This window comes from Heterocephalus glaber, unplaced genomic scaffold (assembly GCF_053883595.1).
Source record: "Heterocephalus glaber isolate CG9 unplaced genomic scaffold, H.glaber_assembly_v1.0 deba00001571, whole genome shotgun sequence".
Classification (NCBI taxonomy): domain Eukaryota; kingdom Metazoa; phylum Chordata; class Mammalia; order Rodentia; family Bathyergidae; genus Heterocephalus; species Heterocephalus glaber.
In genome coordinates this window covers 2584887-2593378 of record NW_028258356.1, presented here as the reverse complement: position 1 = coordinate 2593378, position 8492 = coordinate 2584887, and the positions used below count along the sequence as shown (strand labels likewise).

The following is an 8492-nucleotide window of genomic DNA, read 5'->3' as shown; positions in this document are numbered from 1 at the left end:
ACTATTGATCATTTTCTTCTTCCCCAAACCTTATTTAGTTTTGTTATTTACTGGATTACTATTTCTACTATTTCTATTCTATTATTTTCTTTATGATATAGAGTAAAACCTTCACTAAAATATCTGATAGAAGCAACATCAGTAGGCCATCTTTATTTATATAATATTAAAAATAATGCTTTCAACATTTCACAGTGAGTATGTTTGCTATAGATTTTTAAAGAGTAACCTCTTGGGTTAAGGAAGTCTCCTATTCTTTTTTTTTTTTTTGTACTGGGCATCAAACTTAAAACTTTGCACTTGTGAGGTCACTGGGCTAAATCCTCATCCCTGGAAATCTATTCTTAATTGCAAAGATGGTTCTTTTTTTTAAAATCATGATAGGTATTGAATTTCATTAAGGATTTTTTGATATTTATCTAGATGATCACATATGGTTTTCATCTTAATCAAATATTGTGGTAAATTAATTGATTTTTAAATTGCATTTTATTTTTAGTTATTTGAGGGGGGATCTTGTTATGAAGTTTAGCCTGGCCTTAAATTCACTATGTAGCCCAGGGTGGCCTCAAATTCACAGTGCTCCTCCTGTGTCAGCCTCCAGAGTGTTGGGATTATTCATTTTACACCAAATTTACATTCCTGGAATAAACCAACTTGACATGATATATTCATTTTTAATTCATCTGTGAATTTATTTTCTTACAGTTTAAGATTTTTATTACAGGGTTTATATGGAGACAAGCCTATGTTTCTTTTTTGGTCTATCTGTGCCCGGTTTTGGTATCAGTTTTAGGCTGGCCTCATTAGATTATCTGGGGATATTCCCTCTCTAAGCCACTCTGAAAGAGCTTGTGTACGATTAAATTAAGTGTTGGGTAATTATCTCCAGTGTATTTGTATTAAGCTGTCTTCAAACTCTTTAGGAACCTTGCTAGGTGTGGTGGTACATGCCTGTAATCTTAGCACTTCGGGAGGATGAGGCAGGAGGATTGAAAATTCAAGCTCAACATAGGAGACTTAGTGAGACTTTAATCTCAAAATAAAGCATAAAAAACAGCTGGGGATGTAGCTAGTGGAAAGGTCCTTAGTTCAATCACCACTGCAGAGAAAGTAAAAAACAAACAAACAAAAAAAGGAATTAGAGAATATGTTGTAGAAGGCAGAATTCCAAAATGTCCCCACTCCCAAGATTTCCTAACCTAATTCCAGGACTATGACTATGAGGTGATATCACACTCATAAAAGAGAAAGTGATTTTTCCAATGTAATTAAGACTATTAATCAATTAACTTTGATTTAATCAAGAGGGTATCATCACTATGGGCCCAATATAATCACTTGAGCCCTTTTAAATCAGAAAGCTCTCAGAATGATGTAGGAGAGGAAGCCAAAGAAATCTGAAGTGTGGAAGGGCATAATATAGCATTAGTATTTGCAGATGGAGGGGCATGTGAGAAGGCTATGAGCAACTTGTGTGAACAGGGCAGCCCCTAGCTGATAGCCAGAAAGAACATGGAAATCTTAGACCTATAGTCACAGGGAACTGGCTTCAGCCAACAACCTGAATTCACACTTGGAAATGAATTCTTCCCCAGCCTCCAGATGAGAGTCCAGTTCATTCCACATCTTAATTATAGCCCTGTGAGATCATATGTAGATAAACCAGAAAAGCTCCTCCAAACACTGACACAGAGTCAGCATGATAGATGCATGTTGTTTTAGGCACTTAAGTTTGCAATTTCCTACACAGCAAGGGAAAACTAACACACTTATTTATTGTTTTTTCTGATATTTCATTAAATCACACCACGGTCAGATATTGTAACTGCTATAAGGGTTCTGACATTTGTTGAGATATTCTTTTTGCTCCACCATGCACTTCTACTATGATGTTTGAAGACCCCAAATCAACAAGGCCAACTGACCATGGACTGAGCTTCTAAAACTGAGACCAAAAACAAACCATTTTTTATAAACTGATTATACCCTAGGTATTTTTTATGGTGGTATAAAGCTGACCAACATATAAGGTAATTCAAACATAAATAGCTTCACTTTCTAATGATTTCTAAGCCTAAATAAATTGAAGTATGCTCATGCTTTGCCAGCTTTACTCATTCTAACATCAACCATTACTTAGCTTTCTAAATCAAGAACAGTCTTAAATTTTCAAATAAAATATTAACTCCATTTCAAATTTAGTTTATTTTGTGAATTATCTTCTTCTTATTCATTAAAAATTTGAAAGATGTCTTCTGGATTAGTTATTTGTATATTGATAAATACACTTACTGATAACCAAGATTTTATAGTCCTCTGAATATCCACAAGAATCTCAAAGAATGCCATTATTATTAACTAAAATGCACATTGTGATATTTGTTTCTGAAGTTAGAAGACTTGGGTTTAAATTCTACTCTATGAATGCTCTGGGTTGGTTACCCTTATTGGATCTTGTATCTTATGTTTCACAGCATATATAATGATGCCTGCCTCACAGGAAATTATAGAGATAAATTATTTAATTTTGTCTATCATATAGTAGATATTTCAAGTAATTTTTATTGAATATCTATAACTTTATTCCACATATGAAAATGACACTTTGTAATTTATAATAAAGTTTAACATGTAATGATTATTTCTCTTCCAACCTATGAATCACATTATACAACTGATACTCAGATTTATGGCTTTGCCAAGGTCAGCACAAAGCAACCAAGAGACAACGAAGCTGGTAGCAGCCCCAAATATTTTGATTCCATATCCAAAGTTCCTTTCATTAAACCGTATTAATTCATTTGAAATAAATATATATTTGTTAGTTCATTATTTTAAATCATAGATGATAATATTTAGAATATTTCATATGTATAAATTGTGTAAAATCAAAGCAGTGTTATAGATGAAATATGATTTCAATCTAATAATTTGTTAAATAAGTATTTCTTCTGTTCATCATATTTGCAAATGTAAAACATAGTTCATTATTCAATGTGTAATTTTATATTTACAATATTACATGATTGCTATACTCACTATGCTCATGTGTATACCTGTGTGTTCATATTTCTGTAACCATGGGGTAAGATTTGTCCTTTCTACTCTGGTAATATTTCAATTAATCTGGATCTCATTTGTCTGGATCCCATATTTATCACCCTCTTTACATTGGTTTCATCTGCACTGTTTCTCAGTGACAGCTCAAAACAAAAATGCTTCTCAGAAATTAACATGCACTTATATAGACTAAATTCCCTTGTACTATATATTCCTTGAATCTCCAGGATTGATTTGGGCAGAAAATTGCTAGTAGTGATCAAATGCCACATGAATGTTGTTGAATGAATATGCCCATGTTAAGACTGTGACCAATTAAATAGCCTGAAATAGCAAACTGAAAGTAAAAAATTGAGTCAATCAAAGGATTTGGGTCCAATCCCCACTTAACTGGCTGTTTGTTGTGGTGTCAAATAAGCACAGTCTTCGTTTAGTCCTTTGTGCTGATGCGGTTGATATGAGTGAAACTTAATTTAAAATTTAAGAAAGACTAGAAGTTTCCTTGACAAGTACTGGAAGTTTTTCAGCTTCCTTTCTCTTTCTGGGTTGTTACATCAGAGCCTCTTTGTGGTTTTGACTCACCGACAATTGGAAGAAATTCAAGAAGAAATTCTGCAGGCTGTCATTTCTTCTTCAGTTAGGCCCATAGAGTTGGAAATTTCATTTGGCTTAAATCTATGTGAAGCTCAAACGAGTATCATTTATTCCCAGACTGTCTAATACCATTGCTTTGCTATGGTTAATGGGAAAAGTACACAGGTTCTCTTCTTGAACAGAAATGTTAGAAAACAGTAGAGATTTCATGGGGAATTGAATTTTAATAAAGGAATCTCACTCAACAGATTCTGCTATTGTAAAATAAAAAAGGATTTTCTTCTCAATTTAAAATTTTACCTTCTGTAGTCTGTTTTATTGGCAAGATCTAAGTTTGACAAACCAGTACCTTTTATTTCTTGTTAGGATAAGAAAGTGAAGATAAATTACAAATGTTAGCAATTACATTGCTAGGTTGGCTGATGAGTTCATAAGAACATACATGCTGCGCTGCTTCTGGAAGGTATCTTTGTGGAACCCCACTGGTCAGTGAGTTCTTAGAGGTTGACTGACTATATGCTTAACTCTTAGTCCTCACTGACCTCAGTGAGACTGAATCTTCCAATTAACACCAATACATCTTCTGTCAATTGTGTGACTTCCTCACAAATGAGAAGTTAGATTACCTCATTTCCTTTGAATTCATGGATTGGTTTTGTATACAGTTCTTAATCTAAACAGAAAGAAACTGATCATAAAAACTGATCATGAAAGTCTAATTTGGTTACATAAGGTTGAAAAACATGCATGAAGGTTGTGACTTGTTTTAGGTCACAATGAGAGGAAAACTCAAAATTAAAGTCCAAATCTACAAGAATGCTCTTCTTTAAAGCAACAGTGCCAATATTAAGGGCTTTGTATTATCAGAGAGTGAGGCAAATAAGTGAAGTCTCTTTCCAAAGTGATCCTGTTCCCTTTTTTAACTGTAGTGTGAAATACTAGGAATAGGGTGTGTTTAATTATTGATCTTGAACCATCCATGTGAGTTTGCTTTAAAAATGGTACCCGCCCCCCACTGTCACACACAACTCATTGCAAATTTAGAGCAGATAAGGTACAGGTGATCCATGACTCACAATGGCTCACTTGGTTATTTTGACTTTATGATAAGGCAAAACCCATAACATTCAGTAGAAACTATACTTTTAAAGTTTGACCTTTTCCCAAGCTAGCAATATACAGTAGAATACTCTCACAGTCATGGGTAGCAGGAAGGAATCACAGCTCCCTATGAGCCCCCAAATCATAAGGGGAAACTATCAACCCTCTACAATGTATTGTGTTGCTAAGCCATGATGTTGATTGGATTCAGTATATTAAAGACAGTTTTGACAGGATATTTTTAATTTCTTATAGGTTTATCAGGATATAAATGCATTGTGAGTTAAGAAGTACCAGTAAAAAGTTATCTTCTGCACAGCTCTTAACTAAATCTATTTACCTAGGTAGGGCTGAATTTTATCAGCCTAAGTGATCTCTTTATGTTAGCTGCAACTAAAGCTAAACAAAATTTGAAAGATTTAATGTCACCTCAGCTGGAAAGACTGACAATAGCTGAATGCTGTGGTTAAATGATTATGATATGAACAAGGCTCAACAAATTGCTTGGCATCATACTGTTCTGGAGTGATCCAGAGCCAAAGGAGGGATCCACAAAGGCACATAGGACTTAAAATAATCTCCCAGAAAAGGTTTATACAAAAGAGAATTTTTATTATTTGCCCTAGAAAGCAGAAAGAGATAGGCAAGGACAGGTAACTTCAAGAAAAGAAAATCAGGCATTTGACTGGAAATCTGCATTCCGCACTTTGCTGGAGTTTGGAGAGTGGGTACCAAAAAACTCTGTGTAGTAGTAGGGCTTGAGGGAGCTTTCGTCATCCTGTTCCGGGAGGTTGCCTAGCACTATATGTGAATTCCCAGAGGCAGTTCTGGGGCTCACACAAAGTTAGTTTTATTCCAAATGCAGCAAGAACAGCCAAAAGAAAACATTTGATACTGAAAACAATTTTAAGGAACAGAAAGGCAGTGAGAAAGGGAGGGAGAAAAAGAGATGGAGAAGAGGAGGGAGAGAGATATCAGTATCAATCCGTGCAATTTAACATCAAAAATTAAAGCCTGAAGTCAGATGACATTGACTGTTAGAACTCTACTTGTGACCTCTATTTGAAACTAGTTTATAAAAATAGATTATGTTTAAAAAAACAGAGGAAGCCATATCTAGGAAATTCCTCTTCATCCAGGAATCTTCTATGGTTAGGTATTCTGAACTGAAACAAACTGCAAAGTTCTTGCCTTAGAATTTAATAACATAAATTCTTTATCAAAACAATGTCAGGAAATATCACCCAAACTCCCAGCTTTTCGATATTATGACAGGTTAGAAGAAATTTCTTTTTAAAAACTGCTGCAATAAATTTGCTAAATTATTCAGGCATGTAGTCAATAACAAAGCAAATAGAAAGAAGAGCCATTCCTTACACAAAATTATTAGTTCTCCCTTGATTTGAAGAAATGAGTTTGGCTAACCAACTCCTGCTTTACATGTTCTTTAAGAGGGTACTATGAAACAGAAAACTGACTTGACAAACTGATCAGGCTGGTATTCTGGGTTCAATCATTTTTTGGGTCACTTAGCATTGTTGTACTCTAAATTCTGGATAACCATTTGTACCATGTATGCCTTGGTTGGAGATAGAAAGTAAAATAATATGTAAAAACTCAAATCCATTCTTACTACTGGAAAAGCAAATCAGTGTCATCAAAATGTGTATCCTAGCCAGGGATTGATCTTAGGGGTTCGGCTGCCTGCCCCGCAAGTGCAAGGACCCAAGTTCGATCCCCGGTACCCCCTCAAATACTGTGTATCCTATATCAATGAGTGGTTGGTCAGTAGCATTGTCTTGTAGAATGATTAGCAAAAACATGATAACTTATGAGAAAACTCAGGAATCAAAATCAAAATTTTATCTAGATTATTGTTATCTTAAATAAAATATGCATCCAGAATGTATGTGTCATAGATAGTATAAGAACTCCCAAGAAGATATGCTAGAAAGAGTTTAATCTAATTTTAAATGTTGAAATATGAGCCACAGGAGGTAATATTTACAGCTTTTCTACTGGTTTGTTGTCCTATAAGTTAGTTTTAATCAAATGATGTCTACCCAATGCTTTTTGTTTTTACCCTAAGACATCATAAATGCAAGGACATACACACATGTATAGTTCAATTTAAATTCAAAATAGAATCTTGGATAAAATTTTTTGTATATTTCTGTGTAATTATGTAAGCAGCATTAGCCAGAGTGTAAAACTTCTTACAAGTGAAACAAACAGATATCCTTGTATAGTTTTACTCCTAGTATTGCAGCTAACTACTACATTTGCTTCCCTAAGGGATTACCAAGCATATTAAGTTACCAGTCTATGAAGCATTCGTCTGAAATGGTCAAAGTATATGGAACCTCTTAGGTCTGTGTTGAAATATGTATGAAATTACATCACCTTGAAAGTGTTGTGATTGATCCACAGCTCAATGGGCCATGAGGGAGAGTCAAATTCACAATGATTAATGTAGGACAGGGCAGAACTCAGGAAGTGCCAGAAAGGAGAGAAACTGCTTGATCCTCCAGGGCAGCCATCTTTTCTTATTCTTCTATAAAATAGAACACATCAAATTAAATCCTCTCCAAGTTTCCCAAGATTCAGATCTAATGACACATATCATTCTATCCAGCTAGGCAGCCGTGCACCTCTTTGTATGATTTTTTTTTTTTACTTAAGCTAAAGCAAATATTTAGAGGAAGTGCTGGAGCCTTTTTTTCTGAGAGAAAACTTGAAATGCTAAGCCTTGAACAATCTCAGGTGAACATTGGCATGAGGTTTATCAACAAGGAAAAAGTAGCCTTCAGTATCAACAGAAAGTACCATGTGCAGGTCACTTGGTGAACTATTGACTGAGTAACGGAGGGCCAGATCAGGTTATGTTGCTGTAACAACCAAAATAACTTGCACATAAAAGATTGATTCTGGTCTATAATCCAATCTGTTGTTCAGGGTATGGATGTTTCGATGATACCAACACTTAGCTCCATCAGCAGACAATTGAATCAGTACCATTAGGCCTCAGAACGTTAAACAAATATATATTAAGGCCCTGTTTCTTTTTTGAGCATGAGATGTCAGAAAAGGAAAAATATTGGTAGATTTTTTTTCTCTTTCTGATCTTCAATTATAGTATTTGGCATTTTGGAGTCACTTCAAAAGAAGAAAAATGATTTTTATTAGATTCAAAACAAGTGAAAAAATAATCAATGATAAAGAGACTTTATCTGCTTCACTCTCACACTTTAAAAGGTTACATTTATTTACAAGAGCTCCAAGAGGAAACATAGAGAATAAGTAAGCAATGCTCAAGCCTGCTCCTAATCAGAGAAATACAAATTAATATGATCATGTGAGACAGATCAGGGGTTCAAGAAACTGCCAAAATATCCGGAGGAGCACTATTGTAAATCTGTAGAGTCACTTAAAAAATATTAGCAATAAATTTTAGGAACCAGAAAATATCCTGTGCCAGCTAAGCTGGCTTGTCAACTTGATTGTCTTGAGAGCTGCCTACAGAAGAGTAAAGCACACTTCCAGGTGGGTCATGGATGTGCGACTTTGGATTCTCTATCTGGTCACTAGTCCCTTTCTGGCACTGCTCCCCTGCCCTGATTTCTGGCTGCCAGCTTTGCTTCACCTCATCTTTCCTCCATAATATTTCTGCCTTGGAGACAGATAACAATAGGCTGAATCCTCTGAAACCATGATCCAAACCAAACCTCTTCTTC

General features: G+C 35.0%; 1 long non-coding RNA gene across 1 annotated transcript in view; it reads right to left on the bottom strand.

Moving 5' to 3' along the window:
• Nucleotides 1-5261: 5261 nt before the first annotated feature.
• LOC147823657 (uncharacterized) overlaps nucleotides 5262-8492 on the bottom strand; it is a 35479-nt gene continuing 32248 nt past the window's right edge. Inside the window, exon 4 of the long non-coding RNA XR_015443468.1 lies at nucleotides 5262-7312. This is a non-coding gene — a long non-coding RNA (uncharacterized LOC147823657). The remainder of the gene's footprint in view (nucleotides 7313-8492) is intronic.